The sequence below is a fragment of the Schistocerca nitens genome, chromosome 3 (genome assembly GCF_023898315.1).
Source record: "Schistocerca nitens isolate TAMUIC-IGC-003100 chromosome 3, iqSchNite1.1, whole genome shotgun sequence".
Lineage (NCBI taxonomy): Eukaryota > Metazoa > Arthropoda > Insecta > Orthoptera > Acrididae > Schistocerca > Schistocerca nitens.
In genome coordinates, this window is record NC_064616.1 from 560841419 (window position 1) to 560860112 (window position 18694).

At 38.4% G+C, this 18694-nt stretch overlaps 1 protein-coding gene across 1 annotated transcript in view; it reads left to right on the forward strand.

Moving 5' to 3' along the window:
• LOC126249334 (solute carrier family 35 member E3-like) overlaps positions 1-18694 on the forward strand; it is a 181728-nt gene that overhangs the window by 107135 nt on the left and 55899 nt on the right. The gene's annotated exons all lie outside the window — the stretch shown is intronic.

Consider the following 18694-nt stretch of genomic DNA (forward strand, 5'->3'; position numbering starts at 1 on the left):
GGCTCAGTGGACAGCAGACAAGGGTAGAGCTAGTTTGCATGGTACCCACCATTTGATTATATGTTGAACATCATGTGGTTCAATTAGCTGTGATGACATCTTGTACCCATTTTGGGACTCAGCCATATGTGTGGGCACTGACAGTGGTTACCACTGCATATTGGGAGGTCCAGTAACATGTGCTGATGATGTCAATGTAAAATTTTAGTTGGTGATCAGCCTTTAGACTGTTAAAAATGCATGTGCCACATCTTCCTTGTCGGCAAGAGTGACAGTTTTGATCATTTGTGTTTTGAATGTGTGAACAAAGCTCTCAGCTTTGCTGATAGAGGCAACATGAAAATGGGCAGAAAACATGTTGGATGCTATTGTTTCTGCAAAAATGCGTAAAGTGAATGGACTGAAATTGTGGTTCCTTGTTGAGACCAAGGTGTAGGAACACCCTCTGTGTCAAATATTTTTTTTAGGGCATAGATAGTTGTGGCTGACAATGCAGTATTTGCGTGACCTATGTAGTGAAATTTTGAGAATATGTCAATGGCCACTAGTCATATTTAAGTGAGGAAGGGGTCTGCATAGCCCATGTGGACATTCTCCCACAGTTGCTACTGCATCAGCCAAAGCAGAAACTTCTCTAGTATTGCTACCTGGGTGGTGGTATCGGTAGTGCAGCCTTGGACAGCATATTCTATGTCCTGAGACATGCCTGGCCATTATAAGGGCCACTTTGCAAATTCCTATATGAACATCATTCCTCAGTGGTCTGCATGCAACAGCTGCATGATTTAGGGACAGAGACAAGTAGGAATTGCTACCCAACACTCATCCTCAGCTTTTGAACAGAGATGGTAGCCTCTGATGGCTTGTAGCTAATGTTGTAGCAAGTGCAGCATTTGAAACTCAGCAGCAGCATTATTGGGCAGGCATTTGGGCCAGCTCTTGGTGATGAAGGTCAGGACCTGTTTGACGAGTGGGTGTTCTGCTTTGGCTTGAGTAATCTCATACTTAGTAATGGGAAATCTGTCAGAAATATCCTGTAGTTTCTTATCAATAACAAAACACATTGGCTCCTGTTCGTCAAAGTGTGGGTTAGGACCCATCGGGAATGGGGAGAATGCATCTGTTTTAGCATGCTGAGATGGGCATCTATAGTGTATTTGGCTGTTGTACTTGCTTATGGATAGGGACCAATTTTGTTATTGCTGAGCTGTTTGTAGCCTCCTTCGAAACTGGCTGAAAAGTTGGTTGTGGGGATGATATAGTACTAATAATGTATTCCACACCAGAAATTTGCATTCCAAACACTTTACTTGCATTTAGCTGTTTAATAAATTACTGTTTATTTCCAGTTACAGTCTCATTTGCATTAATTACAGTACAGATAAATAGACAGCCACACACTAAGCTCAGATGTTATCCTGTAATTTTGTCAAGTACAGTAATGTAACACTGAAGTAACTATTCACAACTGTTCAAGTGTGATGAACAAATATTTAACACAGTCCCAAAATTGTAGTCTTAAAACACTGTCTTTCAGCTCCAACATTCAAACAGGTACAAGCATGATGCACACAGTGATTATCATTTGGAAATAACATAGTTCACAATGTGCTCCTATTGTCACAGTGAGCATTGCTGAATTTTACACAGTCTATACTAATTTGTACACATTCATTGTCCAATTAATCATTAAAACAGTCAATAAATCATTGAACAAACTCCTGGACATGAAATTTACATAAAATATAGTACAGTTTCTGACTTGTTACTTGTACTAACTCATCTGTGGTACATTTTCCCACATTGATGGAGTAGATCTTGCAGGTTTCATAACTCTCCACACCCTGAACTTAAAATGGTTTCCAACACGGCTCTTTTATAAGTTTGCAATAATTGAAACTAAAGTCATGTGTTGTTGTTAACCAGATTTTCACAATTTACAATTAAAGATTTCAATTTCTGAATAACTGAATAGTGGATGGAGATTCATTTTTACAAGGACTTTCAGATACACTAATAATTCCTGTTGAATTAAGCTGGTAAATTTGCTAAATATGGGATTCTATTTCAGAAACAATGATTTTACTGAGGATATTAATTACTCTGTAATTAAATTAGTACAGGTGTTGCTAACATATTTTTGACATTGACTGCATGAATGCTTTACTTATTTGTATAGCTTTTTCATCTACATTATCAAGAAGTTAGTAACTGGGTATAGGTTTACAAATGAACAATGGCAAAAAAATATGAAGTTACTGATATATTGTAATTAAATAGGTTTGGACAAAATAATTAGCTCATTATACCCCTGATAACCAAAGGAATGTAACAGATAATAAAATTAAGTTGGTTAAGCCCTGAGTCAATATTTGAGATTTTTAGTTATTGTGCACATGCCATATAAATGACATCAGTGACATCACAAAATTTGCATAATAATAATAATAATAATAACTGATTTTGGGAGGGTGAAAAGCATAACAGCTACAAGTAATCCACCTGCTTTGTTACATCTTTTCTCAGGTATATGGATGTGAGTGCTGAAGAGAGTTACCAGAAGTTTGTAGTCAGTAATAAGGAGGAATTTCACTCAACAGAGGAAATTATGAAATTTTTGGACGCCAAAAATGATTGATAAAGGTTCATTTTCTATTTTTATGTAGTTGAATTGAGCAGAATTTAATGCTTTTGATGTGTATGCAATAGAATGTTCAGTGTCACCAGGATTTTCGTGATAAAACTGCACCAACACCATGTTACGTGGCATCAATGGTGAGGATCAATGGTTTACTGGGGTCAAACATCGCTAGCTGTGAGGTATGGTGAAGCCCTTTATACAATCAAAAATCTATTGGCAAGCAGTGGTTCATTGAAATTTGATACGTTTTTTCTCAGAAGTTTGAGAGGTTTGCCTCTTTCCGATGCCCGAGGGATAAATTTCTGGCAATAATTGACTATACTCAAGAAGTATTGTGAAACATAAATAAAAGCTTTCAATGAGGATTGTAATTCATTGTGAAACATTAATAATGTGTATGTGGAGGATTGTGGTTCTGTAAGGTTAGTCAGTGGATGGAGTTTGCTGGCGGCTTCGACGTTTTCATTTGTTGAGTGTAAGCCACCATACTGAGCATGTATCGCAGTTAGTGAACTTTTTATTTAAAGAATACACATTTCTTTAAGCTTCAACAGAGGCAGTTGCCTTGTAAATTTAGGCAAAGGAAGCAAAGATTATATAGGTGTGCTTCTCTCATATTGTTAGTAATAAGGTCGTCATCCAGATAGTGCTGCACAGGACATCATGGATAACCTGCTCCAGATACACGTTGAAAGGGAGTGATTGTAGGATAAGAGGCCAAAGAAAAAATTGATGACCATGAACTGCTAGGAAACCTTGTCCATTTTAACTGTAGATGCACCTTTTGTACATCAGTTCTGATAAAATATTTTCCTCATACTAGTTTTGACATAGTTCTTTGGGACAAGCAATGGGTCAAGTATCTACAACTGATTGATCATTGACAGTTGTTGTAAAATCTCTGCAGACATAAATTCTGCCATCAGACTTAGGTGGGTTTGAAAGAAACGGGGAGACCAAACATGTTTTGACTACAGTCTGAATCAATGATGTAAAATTATGTCTGTTGAGTTTCTTGTAGTGGCCATCACTACACAATGACCATGGAGGGGAATGCACTATTGGCTGTAGTTTATTAGATCCTGATGGGCTGGAAGCAATTGGGAAGTTCCTGTTTTCACTTGAAATATAAATGGTTGATCAAAAGTGGCAAGTGTGATCCAAAATTTCTGCAGTTGCTCTGCAAAAAGATATAAGTGAGGTAAGATGATGTGAACTTGTTTATGCTCATGCTGTGACTCAGGAGGACATGTGTGGCTGCCACAGATGCTGGACATGTGGCTAAGCTTGTGACATTCTGAGCAGCATACATGTTTATGAGGACACTGCTATCAGATGTACATGCTTCAAAACTGTGAGCACCCATTCAGAGGACAACCATAGGGGTAGTCTGAATCTGAATTGGATGCAGAAGACTGGTTATCTGAATGCGCTGTCTGAGGCACAGAACAACAAGCTTGCTTAGTACAATATTCACTGAGGATTATAAATCTGAATCCGATTTTGCAATTTGTTGTGGTAACGGAATGAACTATGAACAGAAACACAGTGTTGTCACTATTAGATGTTGAGCAGTCTAAGTCCTGGTACAACAATTTTCTGTGGGAAGGGGATGAGCTATTGATAGAAGACACATCTTGTTCCTCTTATGAGCATTGTGCCTGACATGGAACTTCATGTGTTTTAGCAGCTTTGAGAACCTCTTCTAGGGTTGGCTGTCCAACTAGTATTTGTAAACGTACTTCCTGGTGTGGAATGGACCAAATAATTACACCACACACAAGATAATCTGCATACAATTGATTGTGACTCTAGTTAGTACATGTAAAGTGACATCAGATACTGGATTGTAAGGCATACCCAGGAGCAGATATATATTCGGATCACATTTTAGTAGTGATGAAGAGTAGGCAGAAGTTTAAGAGGCTAGTTAGAAAAAATCAATGCTCAAAGAAGCAGGGTACAAAAGTCCTAAGGAATGAGGAGATACGCGTGAAATTCTCTGAGGCTGTAGATACTGTGATAAGGAATAGCTCAGTAGGCAGCTCAGTGGAAGAAGAATGGACATCTCTAAAAATGTTGTTGAAGTTGGAAGAAAAACCTAGGTACAAAGAAGGTAATTGCCAAGAAACCATGAGAAACAGAAAAAATACTTCAGTTGATCAATGGAAGAAGGAAGTACAAAAATGTTCTGGGAAATTCAAGAATGCATATATATAAATCACTTAGGAATAAAATAATTAGAAAGTGCAGTGAAGCTAAGGTGGAATGGATGCAGGAAAAATATGAAGAAATTGAAAGAGAAAGGATTGTCAGAAGGTCTGACTCAGTGTACAGAAAAGTCAAAACAAACTTTGCTGAAATTAGAGCAAGGGTGGTAACATTAAGAGTACAATGGGAATCCCACTGTTAAAAGCAGAGGAGAGAGTGGATAGGTGGAAAGAACACACTGAAGGTCTCAGTGAGGGGGAAGACTTGTCTGATGATGTGATAGGAGAAGAAACAGGAATAGACACAGTGAAGCTAGGGGATCCATTATTAGGATCAGAATTTAAAAGAGGTTTGGAAGATTTGTGATTAAATAAGGCAGAATGGACTGATTATATTCCATCAGAATTTCTAAAATCATTGGGGGAAGTGGCAACAAAGTGACTATTCATGTTGGTGTGTAGAATGTATGAGTCTGGTAATATACCATCAGTCTTTTGGAAAAACATTACCTACACAATTCTGAACAATGCAAGAGCCAACAGGTGCAAGAATTATCTCACAATCAGCGTAACAGCTCATGCATCCAAGTTAGTGAAAAGAATATTAATAGTAACCTCAGACTTCTTGCAGTTGATGCAAGTACTGTCTGAAAGAATCTGCATAAATATTCAGTCTGGTCTCGATAAAATTTCAAAGTGGGCCAAAGATTGGCAACTTGCTTCAAATGTTCAGAAATGTACAATTATGCACTTCACAAAATGAAAAAAAGTATACTATCCTATAGCTATGGTATGAGTGAGTCACAGTTGGAATCAGCTAATTCATACAGATACCTGGGTGTAACACATTGTAGGTATACAAAATGGAATGATCACATAGGCTCAGTTGTGGGTAAAGCAGTTGGTAGACTTCAGTTTATTGGTCAGATACTAGGGAACTGCAATTAGCCTAAAAGGGAGACTGCTTACAAATCACTCATGTGACTGGTTGTAGAAAACTGCTCAAGTTTGTAGGACCCATACCAAATAGGACTAACAGGGCATACTGAACATATACAGAGGAGGGCAGCATGAATGGTGACAGGTTTGTTTGATCCATGGGAGAGTGTCACAGAGATATTGAAGGAACTGAACTGGAAGACTCTTGAAGGTAGACGTAAACTATTCCAAGAAATTCTATTAACAAAGTTTCAAGAACCAGCTTTAAATAACGACTCTAGAAATACACTACAACTCCCTGCATATCTCTCACATAGCGATCATGAAGATAAGATTTGAATAATTACTGCAAACATAGAGGCATTCAATGACTCTTTCTGCAGTCCATACATGACTGGAATGGGAAGAAACCCTAATAACTGGTGCAACATGACATACCCTCAGCCATGCACCTCACAGTGGGTTGCAGAGTATAGATGTAGATGTAGAAGAATTATATACAACAGAATGGAAAAGAAAATTGAGGATCTGTTAGATGATGATCAGTTTGACTTTAGGAAGGGTAAAGGCACCAGAGAGGCAAGTCTGACATTGCAGTTGATAATGGAAGCAAGATTGAAGAAAATCAAGGCACACTCATAGGATGTGTCAACCTGGAAAAAGCATTCAACAATATAAAATGGTGCAAGATGTTAAAAATTCTGAGAAAAATAGGGATGAGCTATAGGGAAAGATGGGTAATATACAATATGTACAAAAACCAAGAGGGAACAATAAGAGTGGGAGACAAAGAATGAAGTGCTGAGATCAAAAAGGGTGTATAACAAGGGTGTAGTCATTCATCCCTACTGTTCAGTCTATACATCAAAGAAGTGATTATGGAAATAAAAGAAAGATTCAAGAGTGGAATTAAAATTCAAGGTGAAAGGATATCGATGATAAGATTCACTGATGCATTGCTATCCTCACTGAAAGTGAAGAAAAATTATAGGCTCTGCTGAATGGAGTGGACAGTCTAATGAGTACAGAATATGGACTGAGAGTAAATCAAATAAAGATGAAAGTAATGAGAAGTAGCAGAAATGAGAACAGCGAGAAACTTAACATCAGGATTGGTAATCATGAAATAGATGAAGTTAAGGAATCCTGCTACCTAGGCAGCAAAATAAACCATGGCGGTTGGAGCAAGGAGGACATCAGAAGTACACTAGTACTGACAAAAAGGGCATTCCTGGCAAAGAGAAGCCTACTAGTATCAAACATAGGCCATAAATTGAGGAAAAAATTTCTGAGAATGTATATTTGGACACAGCATTTTATGGCAGTGAAATATGGACTGTGGGAAAATCAAGAAAGAAGATAATTGAAGAATTCGACATGTGGTGTTAGAGAAGAATGTTGAAAATTAGATGGACTGACAAGGTAAGGAATGAGGAGGTTCTCCAGAGAATTGGTAAGAAAATGAATATATGGTAAACACTGACAAGAATAAGGGACATGATGGCACGGCATCTGTTAAGACATCACAGAATAATTTCCATGGTACTAAAAGGAGCTGTAGAGGGTAAAAATTGTAGAGGAAAACAGAGCTTGTAATACATCCAGCAAATAATTGAGGACCTAGGTTGCAAGTACTACTATGAGATGATGAGGTTAGCTCAGGAGAGGAATTCGTGCCTGACCATGTCAAACAAGTCAGAAGACTGATGGCTCAAAAGAAAAATTACATTTGCAGGAAAGACCTTGAAGTTCAGCTGTGCATAATATGTATTATTGACTAGAGTGTTTGGGACATTGAAAAACTTCTCATCTGGCTGCTACTGCATCACACTTTGGTTCATAATATGATGAAAATAACTTGCAGCTTTCCCAAAGTTGTAAAATTTCTGGATCTAATAACTACTAAGTTTGAAAAGCAAATTCAACTCTTAGGATTAGGAGATAGAAGGCGTGTGTTGCAGTACTGTATCAGAAATGTTACATACCTAGAAGTGCAGGGAGAGGTGCTAATTATAGGTTTCCCATTCATCAGCGTCTGGCAGAAAATGTGGAAATGGGTGGAAGCTGGTGTACTGGCTCTGCTTCTCACAACATGTGTGGCAGTGTTTGTTGGCTAGTGAATCCATACACTTTTCTAATCAGGTCTGTTGCTGTTAATATTGTTCCTGTTGCAGCATTAATTGCTGTTGCCAAAGTTAAAGAAACTCTGGATCCATGTTTGCCTTCACTGAACATGTCCTATGTCCAAGTGCTGTGCACTCATCATTGCCACTTTTGTATAAAATTGTTTGGTTCCTTTGTGCTAATGTGCACAACTTTTATTAATTTACAGTTAAACAGCTTCAGAATAAAGTAAAATTTCATAAAGCCCGAATGATCTGGGTCAGAGTGGGTGAGAAACTTGATGCTGAAAGAATGACACCAGAAAGTTTATAAGTCTTCACAAAGTTGTTGTCAGAACAGGAATTAATAGTCTGTATAGCAATCTGTAGTCCAATCCAGTAGAGAGCAGCCAGATTCCAGTAGCATGCCATTGATTATAAAGAGATTCTGGCCTCTAGGTGGCAGGACCAGGTAAGTCAGTGGGAGGGCTGCCTGAGTTGCCATTCCCTACAACCTGTTTGACTCAATGCTGTCAATATCTTCTGTGATGGAGCCACTCTCATTACCTGGGTGAGATATGACACTGTGTCTTGTAAATACTGGTGATAGCATTAATTAGCATTGCAATAGGGTCATTGTCTCCCATTGACATTATATTCTGATCTCCTGTCCTTGCAGACACTGCACAGTGAGGAGGGGTCAATGACTTGCATTCAAGTGACTACTTCCCCATTTGGATGTACCTCTGATAGAACAGTTCCTGAAAGGAAGCTAGCATGATTAACACTTACCAGACAAAACTGTATGTTGTATACCCAACAGGTTGTTTTTCAACACTGAGAGAGTGTTCCGAACTGGGTGGACCACATTAAAAGCATTGCCCACCATACTACTGATTTATCTATCCCAAAGTCCTCAGGCTCACTTCAGAGGCATCATGACCTGTGATAGAGTTATGAGTGTCACTCTGCAGATAGGGTCAGGTGGGTGGCTTTGCAATGGGTAAAATCCTAACCATCTGCTAGAACCATATGGTTTTTGGGATCACGAGGACAAAGAGATGAAGAACAATCAATGAGAACAAGGAGAAATCATAACAAGTATTTATACATTTTATAAATGATTCTTCTGGCTCTATACAGGTATGGGAAGCTATGAGGAGAATATGTTGCAAATGTTTCAGTTTGCCAATAATTGCTGTACTGAAGCAGTAGTGTCTGCAACCTACACCTGGAAGCGAGGCATGGTGCAGACAGTGGCAGAATGCTTCATTGTGATTGTTGCTGCTGCAAACTAGGATCTAGCTTTCCACATATGCTGGACATTAAATGGAAAGGGGCAACTGAAATTTCTATTCTAAAAATCCCAAGAATACAACTACCCCTTCTCTGCTTGGAAGTTGGAGTGTGCATTGTCTTAGAGCAAGAGTACTGCACCAGGTGATGGTAAAATCTAGTGCATCATGTTATGGAACCTTAAAAGGAACCTGTAGTGCACACTCACATCTTTTTTTAATAAGATTTGACTGACTAGAGACAGTCATGACATATGGATGGAGATATCAGGAAAGGTCAAGTCTTTCGCAGTAGTTGTTGTTGTGTAGCGCTATCTAGCTGTGGGGAAACATGCTGGAATGTGTGGTCTATTGGCATCTGACCTGGGTTCTAGAATCACAGAAACTACCTAGAGACTTATAGTGAGGTTGTGGGGGGTATTGTTAAACCATAACAATCTCACCCTGCTGGAGGTGGCATTACAACAATCTTTCCTGTGGAGACAGCACCCATAGGTGTTATGCCACCTATGAGGAGGCATAAAATCCCTGATCCACTTCACAAGTGGAGCTTCTGGGGATGTCTACCCATATTCAGAAGGTCCTTCCTTTCCAGACAGTTTTACAAGGCATGCTGAAAAGTAATGCTTACAATTTCTTTATTCTCTTCTCTATATTGGTTGAGGTATTACATGTCATGCATATTACTCGGTTGACTTTCCAACTTTCCTGACACAAGTTGCAACCCCCTCATGATACAGGTCTCTCAATTGTAATTAATTATTTATTGTGTCAAAAGTACAGAAATATAAAAAAATAAAAGTGCTGACATAATTTTACACAAGAGAAGACCAAAAATTGGACACTTCAAGTGAATTTGGTGTAGCTCTCATAAGGTCTTGCATGGTGCAGGTGGTTGGTGATGAGGAACACTGAAGGAAATGGCTGTTAGTCTGCTCAGTGCCATGCTGGCAAAGAAGTGAGTTTACAAGAAACCCCAGGTCTGCAGATTGGTCTTGCATCTTGTTGTGTTTGATCATAATCAGTTGAGAGACCTCCATATTGACCACTTCTCCAAATGTCCAGGGGGAAGTTCTTCCTTGGAGCCATCCATTCTGCCAAATATCAACATTTCTCCCACTATTGCGAGGTCCTTGGCGCATGTGGATTCTCGATGAGAGCCTTGGTAGTTGTCAAGAAGCTCTTTCTTGATTTCAGCCTAGGATGGGTGGGCTGACGACCATATAGTAGATGGGCTTTCTTCATTGTGGCCTTACTTTTCTCATATCTCACAGCTACCTCACGTCTGATTTTGGGAGGAGCTATTCCAGTGATGCAGTGGAGTTTGTCCACAGGAGTAGGTCTTAAGCAACCCGTGATAATCCGGCAAGACTCATTTAGAGCCACATCGACATTCCTGGCATGACTGCTGGACTTGTATCATACCAAACATGCTGCCACTTTCTGTTTGGTGTTTAGGCAATGCTTTTTATATTTTAGTGCACGATCCAGAGTTACTCCAAGATATTTGGGAGTAGGGTTATGTTTGAGTACAATGCCTCCCCAGGATATATTTAAGGATCTATTTACCTGTTTATTCTTCAGGTGGAAAACACAGGTCTGAGTCTTGGTAGGATTAGGTTTCAAGTAACTCCCATGATAGTAAACAGTGAATTCTTCCAAAGATTTTGATAGCGTGTCTTCTACAGTCTCAAAACAGTCAGCTTGAGTAGTGATAGTGCAGTCATCAGCATAAATAAAGCTTCTAGTTCCTTCAGGGATAGGTTATTGTTGGTATAGATGTTGAATAATAGCGGCACAAGCACACTGCCTTGTGGTAGCCCATTTTTCTGAGTTCTCCATCTACTTTTCTTAGACTGAAATTCCACAAAAAAATCTGCAGTTCTGGAGAAGGTTTCTAATATTGCACATGAGTGTGAAGTCTTTAGTTATATCATAAACTGTATTCAGAGGGAGCCGATGGTTGATCATATTGTGAGCCACGGACAGATCAATAAAGACAGCACCTGTAAAGAACCGTTTCTCGTATCCATATTTGATTTGTTATGTTAAGTTTAATATCTGGGATGTGTAACTTTTCCCTTCTCTGAAACCTGCTTGCTGTGGTTTTAGAAGAGGCTCCACCTTTCTAATCATTCTCTGAAGAATGAGTCTCTCCAGTATTATTTTGTAGAGGTGACAGAGTAAGGAGATAGGTCTATAATTTTTGGGATCTTACCTATCCTTTCCTGGTTTTGATATGGCAATTACTCTTGCTTTTCGCCATACTTTAGGGATCTTGCATTCTCGAATACAGTTGTTCATAAACTCCAGTAACCAAAGCATTGTAGGAGGACCAAAATTCTGGATTTGTTCAGCTCTAATGTCATCCAATCCTGCTGCTTTTCCCAGTTTACATTTATCCAGGGCTGAATTCAATTCTTCAAGAGAGAAAGAAGGAGATAAGATACTATTCTCTTGATCTGTTTGCCTGAATAATTGTTTCCTCTCTATATTTCTGGGTTTAGTTGATTTGCCATTAATGAGGAGTTGGTGAGCAATTTGGTTTGGTTTAATAATAACATATGTGTTGACCTGAGTGTTATCATTACTCAGGTGATGTAGTAGTCTCCAAGCCTTTTGGCTACTTTTACTCATGTCACAGTCAGCCATTAATTGTATCAATTCTTCTCTCTTAGCCTCAGATACTGAAGAGAGGACATTCTGTGCAAGGCTTGATGTGGCTTCACTGGTAGGATCTTCTTCAATGTTCCTGTAGTATTCTTCAAGAAGAGTGGCCATTTCAGGTATTATACCCTTGATATAGTTCATTCTGCATCCCCTTGGAATCGATGCTCGGGAGGAGGCATTAACGATGTTAACAAAATTCTCATATTGTTCTATTACAAATTAATTGTAATGTATAATAGGGTGGTGTGTAATGTAACCAAGTCAGTGTGTGAAAACAGTGTTCTGTAATCAAGTTCCTAACTGCAATAAATGTGCCTCCAATTAAAATCCATAGAAGAATGAAAGCTGTGTACAGCATTGACTGTATCAACCTCAGTAATGTGTGAAGTTAGGTTGTTCATGCTTTTAATGAATGAAACAGTGATGCTAACCATAACATATGTGACAGAGCTTGGAATGTTTCCAAAACTTAAACAACATCTTCAAGGACTTCACTTTAATGGTGATGAAGCAGTGCATGCATGGGTGAGGTTGTGGCTCTGTCAGGAAAGCAAGTGTTCACTGCCAGGGTGATTATGTCAAGAAATAAAATATTTATACATGAAGAATAAAGATGTAGAAAGTTAATAAAGTTTGTTTTATTGAAAAAGTATTAAGGGTTTTCACATAAAAAATTACTTTTCAGCATGCACTCATAGATGTCATGTCAGTGAAATTCTGTTAGAGCATGTTGTCACCACAGATCCATTTTAAGCTTGACTGTTTGCTGTAGCAATTTGCAGCATTACATTTACAGGTAAGCCTCCTATTTGGTGCTCGGTGTTTATGGGTAACTTTACTATTAAGTGCTCTTCTTCAACTTTACAATGACTACTTGTCACTCACAACTTTTGATAAGATGGTTGGAGGAATGGGAACATAATACAGGATTTTACATTTTTGTCAGAAAGATGTGTGTATGTTAATTTTAATTATCCTTGTTGTCTTTTTAACCACACATACTAAAAATGAATGACATTGCTCTCAGTTTTTAAAGTTCAGTGGAGTTTATGAGTCTCAGTTTTGATGAGAGGCTTACTTGATTACTGCTACTGAAGTATTTAAATGCCCAACACCTAAAGCCATTGTTTAAACTACAGTGCCTCAGCCACAGGTTGTGGGGAGAGGACCAAAAAAGGCCTCTCCAGTCCTACAAGGTTTTTGTGTGATCTTGCCTTGCCACTTTCATCTGGCCATCACATCTTAAAATGATTTATGTTGTTTACCATGAGGGGATTTGGCTGGCAACATGAGCATATAACACCAGTCATATTCCCAGCCTCTCTGTTAAGGCTGGTGAACCACTACTTGTTGTGAGGCAGGAGATTCTCATGGTGTGTTGCATATAGAGTCAACTCTCAATGCACAGTCACCAGCATTCCATAGTGTTGTTCACCTGAAAATGAAGCAAATGTTCATAAAATTACTGTGAGCAACAAGGCCATTTCTGATTCTTACTAAGGAGGATCTATTGACACTTAATACAGTCCATATTGATGTGCTTCATCAAGAGTGGAGTTGTTCACCATCCTAGTTAATAAGGAGACCCATGATTTTTTTAATGTTTAACAGGTTTCATAAATAATTTCATCCCAAATTACATTTTAAAATCCATGTTTTACATATTTTGATGCTGTAATTTATAGTGATTGGTCTAGAGAGGAGGATTCCATCAGCTGTGGTGTGTTATTTCCTAAATATACCTGCAAAATTACTTACCTAATAGATTCATAGTGTTTGATGCTGAATTATATATGATCTTGAGGGCACTGTAGTGGTTAAGAAGTATTCATGCTACTAAATTCCTTCCTCATTAGGTCTGACTCTTTAAGTGCCCTTCAGGCTGTACATCATGTGTGTGCAGCAGACAAACAAGTTCAGATGATACATGATTCCCTTCTGCACCTGCATAGACAAGAGAAGCTGTTATCATTCTGCTGAATACCAGGGCATGTGGGAATTAAGAGAAAGGAGACAAATGATGAAGCAGGTAAGGATGCTTGTGGGGCAAATACAATTACACAATGTGCTGTCTCCATACATGCAGTCATCTCGTTGTTGATACACTGTGTTTAGAGTTGAGGAACAATAATATGTGGCAGTGAAACAAATGACATTGCCTCTTGCTGGGCTTTAAGGTCCAAGGAATTAATTTTGATGTACCATCTGATAGTCTGCTGTCCAAAGATGGCACTTCCTTCTCTGGTGAGAAGACCTACTGATGTGCAGTGTTCAGTGTGTACAGTTATCAGTATATCACATGCACAAAGCATACAACTACTTCCACCATCGTACCATAGCGAAGGATCTTCACAAAAACCTGAAAAAATTTGGGTCCTGTGGAAGATCACTAAGTGGGTCACAGGCTTCTATCCAGTCAGTCATTGACCAGTCTTGTGTGGCAATAGAACACAGCAAAAGCAAAACTGAAGTTTTAAATTTTGAATGTGAAAGATCATTTATGCAGAAGTGTCATAAAGACATACCATCATTTGATGGTTACTTGGACTCCCTTATGGAGGACATACAAATAGGCATCTGTGGCATTGAGAAGCAACTGAAACAGTTGAAAACAAGTAAACTGCCAGGTCCGGATGGGATTGCAATTTTGTTTTACAGAGGGTACTCTGCAGCATTGGCTCCTTCCATAGCTTGCATTTATTGTGAATCTATTGCCCAAAGCAAAGCCCCAAGCAACTGGGGAAAAGTGCATGAGACCACTGTACATGAGAATGGACCCAAAAAATTATAGATCCATATCCTTAACATTGGTATGCTGCAGGAGTCTTGAATGTATTTTGCATTCAACTATAATAAATTCCTTGAGGTGGGAAAGATTCTGTCCACAAATTAGCATGGATTTAGAAAGCATCACTTGTGTGAAACTCAGCTTGTGCTTTTCTCACACCCTGTAAACCATGGAAGAGGGGCAACAGGCAGATTTCATATTGAAACTTCCTGGCAGATTAAAACTGTGTATCAGACCCAGACTCAAACTCAGAACCTTTGCCTTTCAGGGGCTTGCAGAACTAGCACTCCTGGAAGGAAGGATATTGCAGAGACCTGGCTTGGTCACAGCCTGGGGTTGTTTCCAGAATGAGATTTTCACTCTGCAGCAGACTGTAAGCTGATATGAAACTTCCTGGCAGATTAAAACTGTGTGCCAGACCGAGACTCAAACTTGGGACTTTTGCCTGTCGTGGGCAAGTGCTCTACCATCTGAGCTATCCAAGTACGCCTCACAACCCGTCCTCACAGCTTTGCAGAAGAGCTTCTGTGAAGTTTGGAAGGTAGGAGACAAGGTACTGGCAGAATTGAAGCTGTGAGGACAGGTCGTGAGCTGTGCTTGGATAGCTCAGATGGGAAAGCACTTGCCCACGAAAGGCAAAGGTTCCGAGTTTGAGTCTTGGTCCGGCACACAGTTTTAATCTGCCAGGAAGTTTCATATCAGTGCACACTCTGCTGCAGAGTGGAAATCTCATTCTAGATTCCATATTCCTAGATTTCAATGAGGTGTTTGACACTGTGTCCCACTTTAGGAAGGTCCAAGCATATGGAATAGGTTCCCAGATTTGTGAGTGGCTTGAAGACTTAAGTAATAGATCCCTGCACATTGTCTGCAACAGCAAGTGTTCATCAGATACAAGGGTGTTGTCACATGTGCCCCTGGGAAGTGTGAGAGGACCACTCTTGTTCTCCATATACTTAAATAATGTGGTGGATAGGGTGAGCAGCAGTCTGCAACTGTTTGCTGATGATATGTAGTATGTGGGAAAGTATCATCATTGAGTGACTGTAAAACGATATAGGATGACTTAGGCAGAATTTCTATTTGGTATGATGAATGGCAGCTTGCTCTAAATGAAGAAAAAAGTAATTTGAGAGAGGTGACCAGGAAAAACAAGCCTGTAGTGTTTGAATACAATATCAGTGGCACGCTGCTTGACACAGTCAGCTCAATGAAATTTGTAGGTTAATGTTGAAAAACAATATGAAATGGAACAATCACATAAGGATAGTAGTAGGGAAAACAAATGGTAAATTTCAGTATAATGAGAAAGTGTTAGGGAAGTGTAGCTCATCTACATAGGAGATTGCATTTAAAACACTTGTGTGACCCATTCTTGAGCATTGTTCAAGTGTTTGGGATCCCCACCATGTCAAATTGAAGGAAGACATTGAAATACTTGAGAAATATTCTGCTAGATTTGTTGCCAGTAAATTTGACCAACAAATGAGTGTTACGGAAGTGCTTCGTAAACTTAAATGGGAACCCTGAAAAGAAGAAGACTTTTCTTCATGAAACACTGTTGAAAATGTTTAGAGAACAGGCATGACCACAGAATAATTCTACTGCTGACAACATACATTTTGCTTAAGAATTGTGAAGGTAAGGTAAGAGAAATTAGGACTCATACAGAGGCATATAAATAGTTTGTTTTCCATCACTCCATTTGTGAGTAATATAGGAAAGGAAATGATTAATAGTGATACATGGCACCTGCCATACACCACACACCATATGATAGCTTGTGGAGTATCTATGTGGATGTAGATGTATATTAGTTTAACTACTATTTAATTTAACAGCAGCATTTACTAAATTACTGTTGACTTAGTCTTCAGCATTTTATGTTTCTCCATGAGTGGAAGTGAGAATGAACTTCTGACCTACCCAACTGTCTGCACAGACGTCTGTAGTAGCTGGTGCCTCTGTCAAATGTCTGGCTGAAAATTTTTTTATGAAAGTAGGTTATTGTCAGTAATGTAGTCCACATCAAAACTTGATTCCAAACATATTAATGACACTTTGATGCTGCCTGAAATACTGCTTGTTGTCAGTTCAGGTTTCATAAACTTCAGTTCAGTTCAGGTAAACAAAAAGCTACATACTACACTTGATTGTATTCTACAATATAGTTTGAGTGCAGTACCCTAATATTGACATAATTAATCATAAATGTCTTCATGTTGAAAATTGGTAGTCAAAACTGTCAATTATTAGAGCACACAACACAATGTCCTTCTGAGATAATCAACATAGCACAGAGAACAAAATGTGCATAGTAAGTATCAGTTTTCATAAACCATACTGATCAGGGCATAACTCTGTTGTCATGGTTGATTATTGAAGGTTAACATAGTGAATAATTAAAAGTTCATGTCCTAATTAATTACTGACTATTATTCACGAGGCTGTAGAGTAATAAGCAACAGGACACAAAACAAGTCACGAATATGGTACACTTTTTTGGGTTAATGTATCCACTGGACCGACTGTGGTACATTTTCCAAATAGGTGTTACTCAATTACAAACTCGCTGCAGACTGACTCTTTCATGGTAGGGGTGGATCTTATAAAGAGTTGCATAAGAATAAACTCTTATTTTTAAAGCTACATAATGCTTTAAAATTTGTCTAGGTTGGAATTTACTGTTTTTGGTGAACTTCTTCAATAGAATTTTGGATTGGAGAAAAAATACTGCTCACAAATTTATAAAAATACTGGACACTATCTTTCTTCTACATTGTGAATCCCATCATTTACATGAATGAGTGCCATATTCCAAATTAGAGTGAATTTCATGAAATCATTCATCAGTCCTTCAATTAAATAATAATTGATGCAGAAAAATTCAGTCAATGAAAGTATGTGATGAAAGTCCAGAATCCTACAGTAGTTATGACAGAATTTACAATGAAAAGTGACAGCCTCTCTGAACTTCAAATTCAACTGACTCAGGGGATTATTAATTTCAGGAAAAATAATACCTTAATTTAATGATGGAATTTTGTATTATAGAGTATTATAGGTCCTAATACCTAAACATGTCTCCTAGCTCATCCCAAAGTTGCAGACTTGTACTGTATGAATAGTTTCAGTTAATCGTATTTTCTAACTAACATGCTCTGTAGCCAAACTAATTATGCCAATGGATTCAGAATAATCAGATGAATGATTTGAGTAATGAAGTTACATTGAACTAAGTCTAGCTATGAATTTGTAGTTTTCATGTACCTGTATACATTACAAAAAGGACTATTTCAGAAATCTAATGAATCTGGGGAAAAAATATACTAATTATTGGGGGATGGAAACATAATTGATGGCAGGTACCCAACTTGCTATGCATCATACTGAGCAAAATGGATCATATTTCCATTTGATATCTTACTTTTTAAAATGCATTTTATCCACATTCATCTTATCTCAGATTATTTTAGTACTTTAGTGTTGATGGCCACAAAGTTTAAAACAGAGTGAGTGACCGAAACGTGGGGAATGAAGGCGGATATTCCACTAATGAATGGTGCTTGTGAAGGATAGTTCTACCATTCCTAATATGCTATAATTTCTAAAGATTTACCAGTGTGTATCCAGGTAAAAAAAAAAGTTTCTTTGCTTCTTGGTAAAAGAAACCAAGAGAAGTGACATTCCATGGCATGGGACTTGTATTTCAAAGGAGTAGGAACAAAGTCACCACTCATCATAAAATTTAAGTTTTCTGTGACTTCCTTAAATATCTTGAAGCAAATTGTTTCCTTAAAAACATCCACATGGGATTTCCTTCCTCTTTCCTTGTTGAGATGAGTGAATGGAATGTGTGTCTAATGGCTTACCACAAATGAAATGTTGACACCAACTTTTCCTTCCTCCCTAGCAGAAAAAAAGATTATAGCATTTTAGAGTAATTATCTTCAGAATATTAAATGTCATCCTCATTGTGTCAACTACTGAGCTACTCAAAGTGCTATTGTGTCAAGTAAACAAAGTAGTAAAGAATTTTGCACCTCTTC